The sequence below is a fragment of the Eurosta solidaginis genome, chromosome 4 (assembly GCF_040869045.1).
Source record: "Eurosta solidaginis isolate ZX-2024a chromosome 4, ASM4086904v1, whole genome shotgun sequence".
NCBI lineage: Eukaryota > Metazoa > Arthropoda > Insecta > Diptera > Tephritidae > Eurosta > Eurosta solidaginis.
The window spans coordinates 28,167,808-28,185,035 of NC_090322.1; the positions used below are offsets into that span (position 1 = coordinate 28,167,808).

General features: G+C 39.8%; 1 protein-coding gene across 24 annotated transcripts in view; it reads left to right on the forward strand.

Annotated features, from left to right (window-relative positions):
- rsh (radish) overlaps nt 1-17,228 on the forward strand; it is a 798,688-nt gene that overhangs the window by 329,103 nt on the left and 452,357 nt on the right. Inside the window, exon 1 of one of the 24 annotated variants that reach the window (XM_067781004.1) lies at nt 10,740-10,792. The exons of the other annotated variants lie outside the window; for them this stretch is intronic. The gene's annotated coding sequence lies outside the window, so the exon portion shown is untranslated. Of the gene's footprint in view, nt 1-10,739; nt 10,793-17,228 lie in introns of those variants that run through there. 24 annotated transcript variants of the gene reach the window in all.

Genomic DNA, 17,228 nt, shown 5'->3' on the forward strand with positions numbered 1-17,228 from the left:
GTGAAAACTCATCTGCCTTGCAGATGCCGTTCGGAGTCGGCATAAAACATGTAGGTCCCGTCCGGCCAATTTGTAGGGAAAAATCAAGAGGAGCACGACGCAAATTGGAAGAGAAGCTCGGCCTTAGATCTCTTCGGAGGTTATCGCGCCTTACATTTATTTATTTTTTTATATTGAAAAGCTAGAACCAAAGGTGACAAATGGATTAGTGACTATTAGGCAGCATATTTTGTAGGTCTTCATATATTTTTGTTTTATTTATAAAAGATCTTTTTCCGCGTCTTACACTACTTAAATTTTTTACTCCGGATAGGTCAGCTATAGACCTTGGAGGAGACCCTTGATGTCTCGAAATGTGGGTTTTAGTATTATTAATACGCGACCCTTATTTATATCTATTATGATTGAACTTTCAGGCACTTACTGTATAATGTATTTAAGTACCTCAGCAGGCCTTCAACTCCATATCCCGAAAAGATTATGAGCCACGCCACCTCAATGGGAGGTTCTCTTCCTTGTTAGAGTAAAGCATTCGCAAAGAACGTAAACCAGTGTTCCATCCTTCAACTCAAAAAAGCGACGAATTTGCATATCGGACAGATTAAACTTACTTAGGGGATATCGTAGACTACAGTATCCCATATAGTTCCCAGAGTTCGTAATGAGCTTGGCATTGAGTCCACTGTTGTCTGGACTGCTTCGTTTCTCAGTTGCTGATAGTTACCCTGTTCTCTCGTCAGCTCACAACAGGGATCTGGATCATAGAACACTGCTATAGCACCCAGTTTGGCAAGGTACTCTGACTTCATTTGACTGATGCTCGGAAGCCCATCCTAGCAAAAAACGATGGAAAAGCATGGATTTATGTATGGAAAATAGTAGAGAACCATCCAGTTGGTATATTTTTCCTGAAGCTCGGCCCATAGATGACAGCTCCCGGTTTTCCGTCATCAAATTGTATCCATCCGTGAAACAGACCCAAATAACGCAAATTTCGCTCGACTTCGAGCTTTATATCATCCAGCTCAACAGCTGTGTTCTACCTGACGGCGATGATCTGAGTTGATTATGAAAACAGTACTTTGTTTTCAAAAGGCTGTTGGGTGGCTTTATAACCATGGCAGAACAAGCTTTACCACGAACCTTCTTCTGCGTCAGCATTGCGCTGGACAATTTCACTGTTTTCTCCGTTTTCGAAAGTTTCTGCTGTGATATTGGCTGAGGTATTGTACACTAGTTCCACCCGTAGTATTGGATGATAGTCTGTTGGCGTGGTCCACAGTCCACTTCTTACATTGATCAGTCGGGCTTGACTGACTAGAGAGCTCAAAAGAAGTTCCTCCTCACCAACGAGATAAATTCGTTCCTTTTTCCGACCCTGGTCTACCAAAAAACTACGTCGCACATGGAGAATGAATGTTCCATAAAATTTTCGCCTAGAGTATGTTTCGATATACAACGGGGGCACAACAGCGCCAATTTTTACCTATTTATGCTCTCATAAGAGAGTTATGAGAGGCGTAAGTCTGTTCTAACAGAAATTAACTAACAGCATTTGGGATAAACGGAAGCAAACTTGCCTGAACCCAGACCACCTCTCAAACGTGTATGCCGACAGCGTCACGAACTAGAGAGCCACTAAAGCCAAAACACTGCTTTCTTCTATGGTGTACTTTCGTCCATAGTCAAAAAAAACTAGTGTCAATTCAGTAGTATGTTCCGTGGCTGGAGCCAGATTGCCGGAACTGACACAACTTATTAGCTGTGATCACTTATCTTTTCTCTACACATATTTTATTCTGAGAACTCGGATACTACATAAGCGATCTCTTCTCTGAACACTCAAACAAGCTCAACTAACCTCACGGTCTCTCTGGAAAAATTGCGAGTAGGCAGCTTGTTAACTACTCCAAGCATTGCAAAATGAAGGCTTATGAAAATATGGCCCTTATTCGGATTTATAGATGCTTTTCTCTGCCTTCCAGCTGGACAACTAACTTCTGAAGCATCAGTGGGTTAGAGCGGTGAACAGTGGCATGGGTAAGGATATTCATTTAACATTTGATTTTACCTCATGAGTTATTAGCAGCTCCTCGCCATTCGCTCAGTTCAACTCAATGGTTGTGAGTGACCCTAAAGAATTTCGCCGTCGAGGTTTGAAATTTGTTTTCATTACGACTCCCTTTCCGGTTATGATATCATAGAGAAGGTTTGAGTTGGTATATGATTGTACGTAGTCCTTTGTTAAGTCTGTCTTTGTCAAGACGCCTTCAATTTAGTGCTCGACTGTTGTATATTGAGCGGCCGAAAATTGGACAAGCTAATGGACAAGCTTTATCTTTAAGACATGTCGTGAAAGATGTTCTTATTCTAATTTTAATCTCTATCGCTTCTTATCGTGTCAAATAGGCCTATTATTGTGGGACAACTGTACTTAAGCTATAAACCACCCAATGAGCGGCCTACTTAATTTTAGCTTTAGCTATTTTCCTAAGTGCAAGAAAGAGTTTGTGCAAGAAAAAGGGGCTAAATATAGTTAATGTCTCCATGTTATTCAAAACCGTCCATTCATTCACTCAGTCCATTATGCACTTTTTAGCTCGGCGCTCACTTACTTAACCTAAATCAGCTGAAAGTATGCTTCATTTTCGAAAACACTTCCCTTTTTACTTAGGCTCACTAGAAATTTACAAGCTTTCTTTCATTTTGTTCCCAAGACGTTTTTCATTAAACAGTTTTCATCAAATGCTTTTCCGCTTTACGCTCAAAACTAAGTCGCAATGCCAAAACTATGCTATGCTAAACTATTTCTACTCCAACTCCTTTATACAAATATGTAGCATAACTCATGTACTTGTTTCTTTTTCTTTTCTTTTTTTGTTTTGTACTCAAAATTGCAGCTGAGGCAAACGTCTAAATTATTATCGGCTTAACATACATATACACGCAAGCATGGCAAGACTCTAGCGCCAAAAAGTATGCAACAATTACGCCTTTTTCATGTTTTTCCACAAGACCGCTGACTATACAGTTTTTGCTTATCTTGCGCTAAGAATATTTGCATTTTTCTATGGCAAAAACAGTATTATACAAAAAATTTAAAAAGTAAATAGCGTAGCAAAGAGAAAGACGAAGAAAATAAATGTTAGGCATACCGTAGCGAAGGATATAAGCGCAGCAAACTACATAAATTAAAATTGAGTCAAAAGTTTAAATTTGAATTGTTATCCGCACTGGCGCTTGAGTTGTTGCTGCTGCCGCTTTTCTGTCATTCTTAGCCTTCCTATATTGGTATTTTTTTCACAGGCAATGTTTTTGTTTTTGTTGTAGCGATAAGGACACCCCACGAAGGCTTAGAGGAGTATTATCGATATTGATGGTCCTTTGCAGGAAGCAGATCCGCTACGTTCCCAGGAATACGTACATCCCAGGAATGATTTGGTATGACCACATGAAACCTTCTAGCCCACACCGCCCTAACACCCCCTAGATCCCTCAGGAGTTCAGGGTCGCCACAGCATCGGCTACACCTTCTTTGAAACTGCTGAAATCTAATGTATCCCGTTTAGTAATAGTTCTTAATTACTTTCGAATCAGTTTGTAAACAACTGTTTTTCCGATTCGGTTGAAGTATGCTTCTCACGTTTTCTGAGATAGGTCTCCGTAATCCCCCGTATTCCATTATACTATACGGTTAGAAAACAAGTAAGGTGGGTACCAGGTCATCCACTTCACCATGATTCCAACTCAAAAACTAGTTACGTTTCGTACTTAGTTAAAAGGTTTCTGCCTCTTTGTAGCTGCTAATTCGGTCATATCATATCGTTTTCCATATGGTAAGGCTTGTGACTTAATGATGCCATTTTTCGGAACGCATCAACATTGATTTAAACTATCCAAAACCTTCAGGGTAGTACAGAGGAAATTAAGTACTAAGGGCGAACAAAAGTGAGCATATCCAGTGGACTAATGTGACTTAATCATTCGAATTTCCTCATCCCGGTGTGTGCATTAAATTGTAATAAATTTTTATAATCGAGAAGAAGTTTTTTTCCACTCAAATGAATGCTTAGCAACGCATAGCAAAGTGCAAGGTTTCATAAACGGTTAGCAAGAAAAATAAAAGTGCAAGGCTTCATTAATACCAAAGCATCTTGTGCAGAGGCAGAATTGCATCGCCTTTATAGTGATCTGCAAAGAGTTGGTTGCCACCGCTACCGCCACCATATTCAACAACACCGCCACCACATCGCCAACACATCTTCGCCATCGACACCGCCGTGTCCGCAGCAGTCACATCAAAAACAAGTAACCTCCTACTGACATCGCCGTTCTGTCGTCACCATCTTCGCCTCGTCAAAACCTTGTCATCATCTTTTAGGGCATTCGAAGTGCATGGATTAGTTGAAACAATACGTGATTAGCACCTCATGCTCGCTCTGTGCACAGGCTCCCATAGAGATATCTTTACAAGGCAAGGGATCGGCTGAAAAGGTACCGGCTGCGAAAACATCGTCGGGTTAAATACTCAGATGTTCAACTCCCACTGCTACAAGCGGAACAGAGCACTCGAGCTCCGCCAAAAGCGACTCCGCTAAAAGGCCCACAGTCCCAGGTATTACGGGTCCGCCACAACGAAAAAGGTACGGCGATGCGATACGAAAACCCAATTCGAGGTGGTCATGTTAAATGGTTCCCGATATGGTTTTTGTAGAAATTTCGGGGTCGACGAATGTTAGGTTCTAACCCAGAAAAACCCGAACGGTGCAACCATCTTTTACACGTGACACACTGGCAAGAGTATGACCGTCGGAGGTAGATACTTTTCCAGCATTTGCAGCAGTACCACTGCCTGGACCGGGGTTAGCTTCAATAGCTTCCCGAAGCAGGAGTGTATGGAGCAGTCCAGCTGCAAGGAGCTGCTCCGAGGCAGACAATTTTTAGGAGGGACGAGACAAAACAAATAGCGTTACACTGACAACCCTTGGTCGGGAAAAAATCCCGGGTCGCTGCGCTACATAGAACCGGCTGCCGGGGGAGCGCAGTACCGTGGTGCTTTGTTATCGGAACGTACCGTAGCTATATTCGGCAAAGGCCCTTCACCGTCTATAACACTCCCCGAAATGTACGGGTAAAGTCTTTACCGCTACAACAACAACAACAATGAGCATAAATGCAACGCTGTTTTGGTTGGCTCGGCTGTGGACATCGAAAGGCTGACTGCAAGCGCCCAGAAAGAAGAAACGCCTGCTGAAGGTGTGATCAAAACGTCGATAAAGCCTCTGCCTGTACTGAGCAAATAAGCTCAAACATATCCCTGAATCGGGGAGTATACAGTATTTTAAAAACAACATTCGCTATTGCAAAGGTCAAACTCTCATGCCAATAATAATACTGCAATAGTATAGTCCGTTGTTACTTGTACCCTAATGACTTCGTTCGAATGTTCAGGTACAAGCTTGAAATTATTGAAAACGGCCTGAGGGACCCAACTGACAACCTAGTTGGGCCGTCGAATGGGCTATGCTACAGATTATAGTCATTGGAAGCGTAGTCCTTGAGATAGTAGCCACGCTCGGTCTGACTCTGGTCATTGCTGAAATGACACCAACATACCGACGGCCGGACTTTAGTTACGTTATCTCTCATACAACATTAGTTGCATATGTACTGCTGCCGGACGCTGCTGAAGCGAAGCTTAGTAAAAAATAAATAAATGTAAGGTGCGATAACCTCCGAAGAGATCTAAGGGCGAGCTTCTCTTCCAATTTTCGTCGTGCTCCTATTGATTTTCCCTACAAATTGGCCGGACGGGGCCTACATGTTTTACGCTGAGAGCTTTTCATGTCAGAAATACACCCGGAGCGGTTGCCAAACACTGCCGAGGGGCGACCCCGCTTAGAAAAATTTTCTTCTAATTGAAAACCCTTATTTCTAAAATTTTGATGTTGCGTTGCCCGGGGTGTGAATCCAGGGCATACGGTGTGGTAGGCGGCGCACGCTACCATCTCACCACGGTGGACGCCAGAGGCTTAGTAGAATTATAAAAAAAACAGGAACATGTGAAAGTTGTCCCAGCGGATTAGGGGGCTTAGAATATACCCGCGGTAGGTATGCCTGTCGTAAGTTTCATGTGGTCATACCAAATCGTTCCCAATATGGTCGGGCTAGTACTTTTATGGTGCTTGGTACCGGAATGTACCGGATCTACATCTCACAAAGGACCATCAAAATCGATAACACTGCCCAAGGCCTTCGGTGAGCGTGCTTATCGCTACAACAGCAGCAACAACAACAACAACAAAGTTGCGTCTAAGGGCTCTGTTTTCCACTTATGTAAAACCATTTGTATTTTACCGCCATGGTTGGTATGAAAACTTTAAAATTGCCCAAGACAGCACTTTTTCTACTGGTCTTATATATAAATTCCTCTTTTTCCTGTCGGTTTGCCATTTTGCATATTTTTTCACTATATCGACAAACATATTATTGTTTTTTCGAAGAAAGCTGCCATGGGCAACGCTTGCGATAAGCGGCATCAAGGGAAAAATGGCGTTACTGCCTGCTGAGCCAAAGCTAGCCAAGTTGAATGTAGACAGTTTGTCTCTACTTTTTCACAAACTATACTTCAAAGCTGGACTATCAATGACACATCTTTTTTTTATATGCAAATGAGAAAGATGAGCGCACAAGGTAGAAAGAATATAATATGAAAACTTATTTTCATTTGAGCGCTGGCATATGCAAAACAGGATGTTGAAGTAGTTTATAAAAAGGATTTGTGGCGTTTGCAAAGGGGGTAGAAGGAAACTTTTTCAGCGAATAAAACCGTTCAGAATTGCAAATTTCTGGTTCACTAGTACGAGATGACAATACTTGGACTCGCCTTCTAAATGATGGGTTTCACATAACGCGTGGATGTGTAAAGGGAAGGATTTAATTGCCTTGAGATGAGGTCAAGCGGGCAAGTTGATGATACGCCTGCTCTGCTACTGAGCTTGCTGCTTGCATAGTTCAATAGCAGCAAAGATGCCAACCATCCAGAATAGAAATTTATGCTTGTATGCAAGCAATAAACCACACACACGCACACGCACACATATCCTTGCAATGATTTACATTTATTTTGTGGCACATTCCCGGTTGATTGTTGTGCTGTGCATTGGCACGCAACAGCAGGAAGCCAACCGGATCAGCAGTTCGTGGAAATAAACAAACAAACAAAAAATACAAACTTGTTTAGCGAAATCCCAGTGATGCTAGCTGAAGCTTATCCTTAGCATAGCAGGACACGGTAGTGGGAAGCCGAAGCAGAAGAGGTGTGTTTGAAATCTAATGCTAGCTGAAGCCAGAGTTTTCATAAAATGTATCGAAATGAATATCTTGGTGATTTAAGTGAGCTTACAAGAAAGGCAATAATTCCGAGAAAAGAAAGAAATACTAAACAAAAATGGCATTAAGTCAAAATCTAAACAAAAGAAGTATTCAAAAATCCTCCTCTTTCTTAAAGTGAATTTTTGGTATACAAATTTTCGCACGAGAAGCAAGTGGACTGGATATATGGTGATTTCGAACTTTTTTTTACAAGTAATTTAAACAAAAACAACTTAAGTATAATTTTCGTGCGCCCTGTCTTTTCACGTTGGAGCTCTATGCCCTGATCTATTACGCTTGGCACCCGTCATGGCGAACATCTGGCAGAAGATGGCTAACAATAAGACTGAAGTAGTTTTGGTGAGCTCAAAGCGGACTGTGAATGAATTATCCTAACCATAGGAGATTACCAGATAAATTCAAAGCCTTCTTTGAAATATGAAATAGGATTAAGCATTGACTCAAAACTAACTTTTAAGGAGCACTTCAGGGAGGTGGAAGAGAGAGTTTCTAGAGTTAGTGGAGCCCTAGCCCGAATAATGCCGGACATCGGTGGCCTAGGCGAAGCTACCCGTCAACTATTATGCAACGTAACCAACTCTGTAATATTATATGCAACACCAGTATGGCACGGATCTAAAATGGTCAAAAAGATTTACTAGCAGCCTAGCGTATTACTGCTATACGAATAGCCTGTGCTTATCGGACGGTGTCCGACGACGCGATCTATGGTTTTTATTCGGGAAAATCGCAGTATATCTACTCTCAGGTGAAATGGCCGATCTGTGTGGCATTGGAATTAGCCGACCATCTGAGGATGCTAAAAAAAGCGGAAGGTCACGAACAATAGTTAGGTGGTAAGAACGGTGGGAAAGAATCGAGAAAAGGGCGCTGGACCTTCATGCTAGTTCGGAATATAGCGGAATGGTACGAGCGAAAATACGGCGAACTAAATTACCACCACACACAGATATTGAGCGGGCACCGCGGCTTCAAGGAATATTTAATAAGCGTAAGATAGAGAAGCATCCTTTCTGTCCACACTGTCTCTCCGAATTGGAAAGCGCAGAACATGTAATGTTTCGCTGCCCTCTCTCTGATAGATTGTTGGACTGCTGTGAGCAAGATGGCCTTTTTATGACGAAATTGATCCATGCTGAAATGGAGGGCAGATAAATGCGCATTCGAAGTAGTGCCGACTAAATCGCCTTTCCCCACATGACGTTATGCCTAACGGCGGTCCCACGGTGTGTGGACACATGAACAGGATTGGCCTGATTTCATTGGCTCACTTGAGGGCAGTGCATTGCCCCAACGTCCAATAAAAAAGCACCCGTCATCTAAGGCCTGCAAGAAGTCACTTCAAGCCACAGCTAACTACGCTGACATAACTCTTATGTAGGTACCAGGAACATTGCGTGTAACGAGAAATCAGACGAGCTTATAAGGGCAGGGGAACTGCTTTATGCTGCGGGGGCAGTCGAGATGCATCACCCACTCACATAAATAAAAAGAAAAAACATGTGTTACCTAACAGGTTGAAGGAGTTAACGATCTTCAACTGGTACTCCTCGGACATTTGCACGATAACCAGGCAAACCTAACCAAATTACGGTAGTAGAAGAGCATAGGACATATAAATGGGTTAACGAAAGAAATCTTCAGGAGCATTGCCGCAATCACTTGACATTGGCCACTTGGTCTGCGCGCTGATAGAGTGGGGACTCCTTTTTTCAGCATTCGCAGAAGCTGCAGCCGGGTGGACGCAAAAAAAAAGTCGCGCACTAACTGTATGAATGCACAGCTCTAGCACACATAAGGTTTCTAATTTTGAGAAATTATTCATTGCCGGACCTTCAGGAAGTAGCTACATGATCTGTAAGAGATATCAGTAGGTTCATTAGCCTGACCAATTGGTTTGTATGGAACACCAACTACCAATACTTAAACAGCCGTAATTGCATCAAAATGGCGCCCGTGCTCTACGTGGGCTCTGTTATTTGTTAACCGAGCGGCACAGTAACCAACCAACATGCCCGGTTATATCTCCATGTTAGCGTCCCCGACTTAAAATTATTTGAAAGAGCTCTTCACAGCCCCTATTGTGAATTCGGGCAGCTTTGAACCAGCCGTAGATAAATATTTCGTTCAACCGCCTGCAAGGTAGTTGCCGTTGTTTGTTGCTACAATTTCCAAAATGATCTTACATAAATGCAAATCATTCGGAGGGTGTCCCATATAAAGGAGGTCTTCTCCTAGAAATAAGCATGAGTGCTACAGCGAAAACACTGCTATAGGAGGAGAGGAGTATCAATACTTTTATCCGTCACAGTGATAGCTAAATCGAGATTCTCTACTCCGGCCTTTGTGAGATTTTCATAGGAAACCCTCTCATCTCTATGAGTTATCGGTTATCGACGATGTATAGCTCAGCTATCGATTTTTATCGAAGTGATATAAGTTTTCTATCGATAATAAAAGTTACTAGTGAGATAACAATTTTTTTTCAAGAAGCTATCAGAATGCTATCGAAAATTTGTTGCTATGTTATCGATTATTTGTTTGAAAGCCATCGAAATGTTATAAATGTTTTATCCAAAAATTAAGTAATGGCCACGAAAAAGTTATCGACTTGTTTTCGAAAAGCTATCAATTTATTATCGAAAAGTTACCGCTTGTTTATCAAAAAGTGATAAATTATCAAAAAAATATAGATGTGATATCGAAAATTTATTGAAAAGAACGTGATTTGTTAAGAAACAGTTATAGATTTGATATCGAAAAGTTAACGATTTCTTACCGGACTGTTAATTATTTGTAGCCGCTGACTCATTCGTCTGTTATGAAACAGATACCGATAGAACGTCATTATAAAATCGATAAAACATCTGCTACCCGTTACTTACTTAATTGGCACTTAGGCGTCTAAACTGTTGGTAATACCAAGGGAACACCCAGCGGGTTGGAGGCTTAGAATATACCCGCGACCTATGTAGAAGGTTCAATGTGGTCATACTAAATCGTTCCCGAGATGCTCGGCAAAGAGCCATCAACATCGATAGCACTCTCCAAAACGTTATCGCTGCAACACCAACAACAACAGCAAGGGGGCCTAATCCGTATTCTACTTGGTCGCTCCAGAGGGGTGAAGGCCACCCTCTTTCTCTGCTTGCATAGGCGGTTTCCGATAAGAACACCATTTCGATCGGAGCATCATCTTTCATTCGCATAACACATATGTTGGTGTCTGCATAAAACTTTTACAGCTGATCATTTTTTATTTTTTATTAGATCTATTTCGGTATTCACCGACGCCGACGCGTAGAGGCTCATAAATATTTCGAAGAACTTCTCACTCGAATAATCTCGGACCTGCCTACTCTGATGTTCCATGCTTCTGCACTGTATAGCAAAACAGGTACGGTAAGTTACTTGTGGAGCATGATCTTCGTTTTCCGAAGAAGGACCTTGCTCTTCAATTACATACTGAGCCCTAAGTTAAGTTATTAATAAAATGATTAAAGAAATTGTTTAGTTAAACGGTTTTATTGAAAACAATACTTACATGAAGTAATAATAATACTAAAAGCTAAAAAATAATTAAGCAGGTCCTAGGTACTAGTCATCACACTCCTCATAAATCTAGGGCGTTGCTCAGACAATTAAATAAAAGCGTTGGGCGCGTGAAATTTCTAAAAATGTGAGACGTAGCGCAACCTGATTAAGGTTCAGTTGGTCTTATATATGACTATCAATAGAAATTTGACGCGTCCAACGCTTTTATTTAATTGTCTGATAAACCCTAGATTAATGAGGAGTGTGATGACTAGTACCTAGGATCTACCTAATTATTTTTTAGCTTTTAGTATTATTATTACTTCATGTAAATATTGTTTTCAATAAAACCGTTTAACTAAACATTTTTATACTCAGTTGAGCAGAGCTCACAGAGTATATTAAGTTTGATTGGATAACGGTTGGTTGTACATATATAAAGGAATCGAGATAGATATAGACTTCCATATATCAAAATAATAAGGATCGAAAAAAAATTTGATTGAGCCATGTCCGTCCGTCCGTCATTCCCTCCGTCCGTCCGTCCGTCCGTCCGTCCGTTAACACGATAACTTGAGTAAATTTTGAGGTATCTTGATGAAATTTGGTATGTAGGTTTCTGAGCACTCATCTCAGATCGCTATTTAAAATGAACGATATCGGACTATAACCACGCCCACTTTTTCGATATCGAAAATTTTGAAAAACCGAAAAAGTGCGATAACTCATTACAAAAGACAGATAAAGCGACGAAACTTGGTAAATGAGTTGAACTTATGACGCAGAATAGAAAATTAGTAAAATTTTGGACAGCGGGCGTGGCACCGCCCACTTTTAAAAGAAGGTAATTTAAAAGTTTTGCAAGCTGTAATTTGGCATTCGTTGAAGATATCATGATGAAATTTGGCAGGAACGTTACTCCTATTACTATATGTACGCTTAATAAAAATTAGCAAAATCGGGGAAGGACCACGCCCACTTTTAAAAAAAAATTTTTTGTAAAGTAAAATTTTAATCATAATTTAATAATTAATTTTATCTTTACAGTATATAAGTAAATTATGTCAACATTCAACTCCAGTAATGACATGGTGCAACAAAATACAAAAATAAAAGAAAATTTCAAAATGGGCGTGGCTCCGCCCTTTTTCATTCAATTTGTCTAGGATACTTTTAACGCCATAAGTCGCACAAAAATTAACCAATCCTTTTGATATTTGGTAGGGGCATAGATTTTATGACGTTAACTGTTTTCTGTGAAAATGGGCGAAATCGGTTGATTCCACGCCCAGTTTTTATACACAGTCGTCCGTCTGTCCTTCCGCATGGCCGTTAACACGATAATTTGAGCAAAAATCGACATATCTTTAATGAACTTAGTTCCCGTGCTTACTTGAACTCACTTTATCTGGGTATGAAAAATTAACGAAATCCGACTATGACCACGCCCACTTTTTAGATATCGAAAATTACGAAAAATGAAAAAATGCCATAATTCTATACCAAATACGAAAAAAGGGATGAAACATGGTAAGGTAATTGGATTGTTTTATTGACGCGAAATATAACTTTAGAAAAATCTTTATAAAATGGTTGTAACACCTACCATATTAAGTAGAAGAAAATGAAAAAGTTCTGTAGGGCGAAATAAAAAACCCTCAAAATCTTGGCAGGTATTACATATATAAATAAATTAGCGGTATCCAACAGATGATGTTCTGGGTCACCCTGGTCCACATTTTGGTCGATATCTGGAAAACGCCTTCACATATACAACTACCACCATTCCCTTTTAAAACTCTCATTAATACCTTTAATTTGATACCCATATCGTACAAACACATTCTAGAGTCACCCCTGGTCCACCTTTATGGCTATATCCCTAAATGGCGTCCACCTATAGAACTATGGCCCACTCCCTCATAAAATACTCTTTAATGCATTTCATTTGATACACATGTCATACAAACACATTCCAGGGTTTCCCTCGGTTTATTTTCCTACATGGTTATTTTCCCTTATGTTGTCACCATAGCTCTCAACTGAGTATGTAATGTTCGGTTACACCTGAACTTAACCTTCCTTACTTGTTTTCATTATTTTATTTTCAAGTTTTTAGTCTTAATTTAATTGCCTATTATTTAGTTCATTTTCTATTTAGTTCATTTAGTGACTCATTATTACAAAGACTCTTTCCTGAAAATTTGTTACAATCTAAGTCCTCAATACATAATACTTCCAAAGACTTTACTCGACTCTGCGCCACGTATGCTTGTCCCTCCCCCAACTCCAAAATATTTTGATGTCACTTCTACCGTATTCTATGTAATATTTGTTCCAAATATGAGCCAAATCGGACATCATAGGTCGCTTTCTATTCTTGTATGTATTATGTGTTCCAAATATCAGCCAAATCGGACTACAAATACGATTTTTGTGAATATCTCGATCCCTGCGACACCTAGCGGACATTTTTTTCATAGGTCGCTTTCTATTCTTGTATGTATTATGTGTTCCAAATATGAGCCAGATCGGACCACAAATACGATTTTTGTGAATATCTCGATCCTTGCGCCACCTAGCGGCGATTTTTTCTTAGTATTGCATTGTCATCGGGTTCTGAACTATATTCCCAGTTTCAAGCTTGTAGTTTATCGGGAAGTTGCTTGAATTTCAATTACCAAATGCGTGCCAGCCAGCCAGCCGGCCAGCCCGTCAAGTCAAGCTAATTATAAGCCGTTTAAAAACATTACTTTTCTAGATGGTCACCTGTATGTGTGTTTACCTATCGAGCTTCAGGACTACTTGGCACGTTTTGTTAGGACAAGTTTATTGTTTATTTTAAATGTGACCAATACTACCTTGTAAAGACTCAGTTTAAAGGCTTTATTTATTAGCCACTTTTTCAATCAATCGTTTTTGCCTACTGCTGCCAGTTAGGGCTACAAGGGTTCCCAAGAGGGTCTATACTGTAACACTGCTCAGAGTAGCTCCGTGGTTGCACTTCACTAGAAATAAATTCAAGCGCCAAGAAATCAAGAAATTGTCCTTCGCATCCTACACAACTGTATAAGTTTTTCTTTCTGTGCAGAAGATGTCGGTAGTTGTCCCTGTTAAAGAGGCCGTGTTAATCACTACCGTGTAGTGAAAATCACTACCTTTTAAGTTATGTCTTCTTCGCTTTTACGTAGTTATGTATTTCCATCATTAAGGAGGCCTTGTGTCGTACCGTGTACAAGCCTTGCTATTTCATTTCCTCTTTTGCATCTTACGCGTTTGGTACGGTTGGGGAGGCCTTGTCTCCAATTCGTTCCGCTATTACTATTTGATTTGGGTGATTTGCCTATTTCACGGTTGGAAAGTCCGTGTTCCAAACCGGGTCTTGGATCTCTTTATGTTATCTAAGCGCAGCCCTTCCAAGCCTCTTAGTCACTCCATCCATTTTTCATTACTTTCAAGTATATGCCGCAAGAAAGTCTGTGAAGTTTAATACTCTCCAAATATGCGACACTGTCTCTATCTATAGTTTTGCGATTTGAGCAAAAATGCATGGTAAACATCCTCTACTGCTGCATCACCACAATGATCGCATGTGTAGTTCTCCTTGTGTTGGAAACGGTGGGCTTCACTCATGTCCGGTTAGTAACTGAGAAGGGTAGAAATGCACTTCACTGTGCTTTCGTTACAGCTAGTATATGTATATTCTCTTATTTCAGCATTTTGAAGAAACGAAGTTCATACTGTAATAAATTTTGAGAAATTCCTGATTATTATACACCTTCTGCTAACGTTCGAATCGCTGAACTATCGAATAAATAACTTCAATATTCAGTATTGCAAAATGGTCTTTATTTAGACTACTTTGGGAGTAGTACATCATAATCACAATAATACTTCACTAATAGCGTGTTTAAATCAAACTGTAACTAATCAGTTCAGTACAAGTCAGCTTGCGCTGCTTTTATACTCTCTGTTGCCTCGTTCGCATATTTCTCCTATGGTCTAGACTTTTCACGAAGATGGAACAGTTCTATCGCACACTTGCTTACTTAGCTATATGCGTGTGTATGTGTGAGTAACAACTTCGGCTGATGACTACATGTGTGTGTGTGAGATATCTCTTCATTTCGAGCTGCCGGTAATGTTTGTAGAATATTCTTCGCTGCCTTGTACATAAATGTGGCTGCTTGCCGTTTTTGTTATTGTGATTATTTACTAACAGCATAGTAATGTCAACATTCGCCACAATACAGTACATGGCGTATGAGCAACTTTAACAAGATAAACATTTAATAGCATCCAGCATACTTCATAGTAACAATCTTTGCTAAGAATGTCATTCAAAATGTGTGGCACGCTTTATTGGAATTTTGAAGAAAAGGCGTCTAGCATGTTGCTGTTAAAGCAACGCAAACCATTTCATCTTGCTTGTCTTCTTGTTTTTATTCGCAAGCGTGTGAAAATATCTGCGTTTGCAAGTTTATTTGGCGTAAAAATACTTACCACACATATTTTACGCACAAACTATTTGCAACGACCTTTTTTAGCACCGCACTTACTATGCTCTGCAGCTACCTCCCCTCTTTATCATTGACCCATGCGTTGAGGATCTAAAGTTAACAACAACTTAGTTGGCAATGTTGGCTGCTTTGTAAAAGTTTATAGCTAAACCATGCTAAATATTTGCAAAAATATCTATATTCGAAAAGACGAATTCTCTGTAGTTATTTAGTTAACAACATTGTTGTAGTTTGATTATGCGTGTGTGTATGTGCGTGTGTGTGCGTGGATGTAAGTTATGCATTTTGTCGAACAACTTTTGCTTCTATTCCATATATTCATATCAATGTTGCCAGTTGTTGTCCCTTTTGCAATCTAAAGTATTTTATGTATAACTTTGATAATTGACAATATTATTTAATAACACACTGGTGGGTTTTCAACATGTGTTAACCAACACACACACACATACATACATCGAAAGAACATTTGCATTCGTCCCCCTGCAAAAAATGCGATTAGTCTAGGATGAATCCGGGATGAATCGGAAATATATTGAAATAAGCAATTTGATGTAAGCTGTGCGCCCGCTTTTCAAAAAGGAAAAATTTTCTTCGAAAGTATTACCCTAACTTCGGCGAAGCCGTTAAGTCTTAGCGATTTAGGTTCGGTATAATTCGATTCAATCACCTGTAATCTTTTTTATTTTACTCATTTCGTTGCCGTTTTTTTTAATATTTCTTAAAATGAGCTACATATATTTCAAACTGAGTAATCTCAACTGTACCCGAAATGGACTAAAGGGAATCAATTATGTAGACAAACGAGATCAATTGGAGACCAATCTATTTAGGGATTAATCGCATGATTTTCTGCAGGGCCCTACACAGCGATAAATATCTGCAAGTGTATGCCTTTAAGGACAACTCTTTGCCCAATTTTATGCTTAACTTATTTTTGATTATGTTTTCACATTCATTGCTTACCTAATATACTTTGCCACACGGGAGTTGATCATTTCATTTTGCTTGCTTTCTATGAACTTTTTATTTGGTTTTTGCTTGTAAAAAGTTGGTGCGGAGGTACAGCAGATACTGTTGGGACTTTTGAACGCTTAAGTAGCAATTATTTGCATTTAAACAAGCTTGTGTTTGATTTTGTGTATGTACTAGTTTATTTTAAGTTGCATGTGTGTAAAAGTTAGAAACGGCATACATAAGGATGATTAACTTTAACACAAATGATATGTAGGTGTGTGATAAGTAGAATAAAGTCACGTGCTTCATCAATATAGAAATCACCACCAATGTACGCTTTACAAAAATAGTGTGACGAATATTAGCATCACTATGATGTTAGTAAATAACCACAACAACAGACAAATAGCAAGCAGCCACACTTACGTACATGTACACAAAAAAGAAAGCAGCCACAGTTATGTACAAGGCAATGAAGAATGTTCCACACACATAACCAGCAGATTTAAGTGAAGAGATTGTCTCACATACACATATGTAGTCATCAGCTAAGAGCAGATGTTGTTGCTCATACACACACACATACGCATATAGCTAAATAACCAAGTATGATATACAACTGTTCCAGAAGACATGTTCATGAAAACTCTAGACCTTAGGAGAAATGTGTGAACGAGTCTGACAGAGAGTATAAAAGCAGCCTGATGCAAGCGATATTCAATCAATTTCATTTTAAGCTAGCGTTCTAGTGAAGAATAGTTGTGAAGTACTACTCCCAAAGTAGTTTAAGTAAAGAAAATTTTGCAACGCTGAATATTTGAG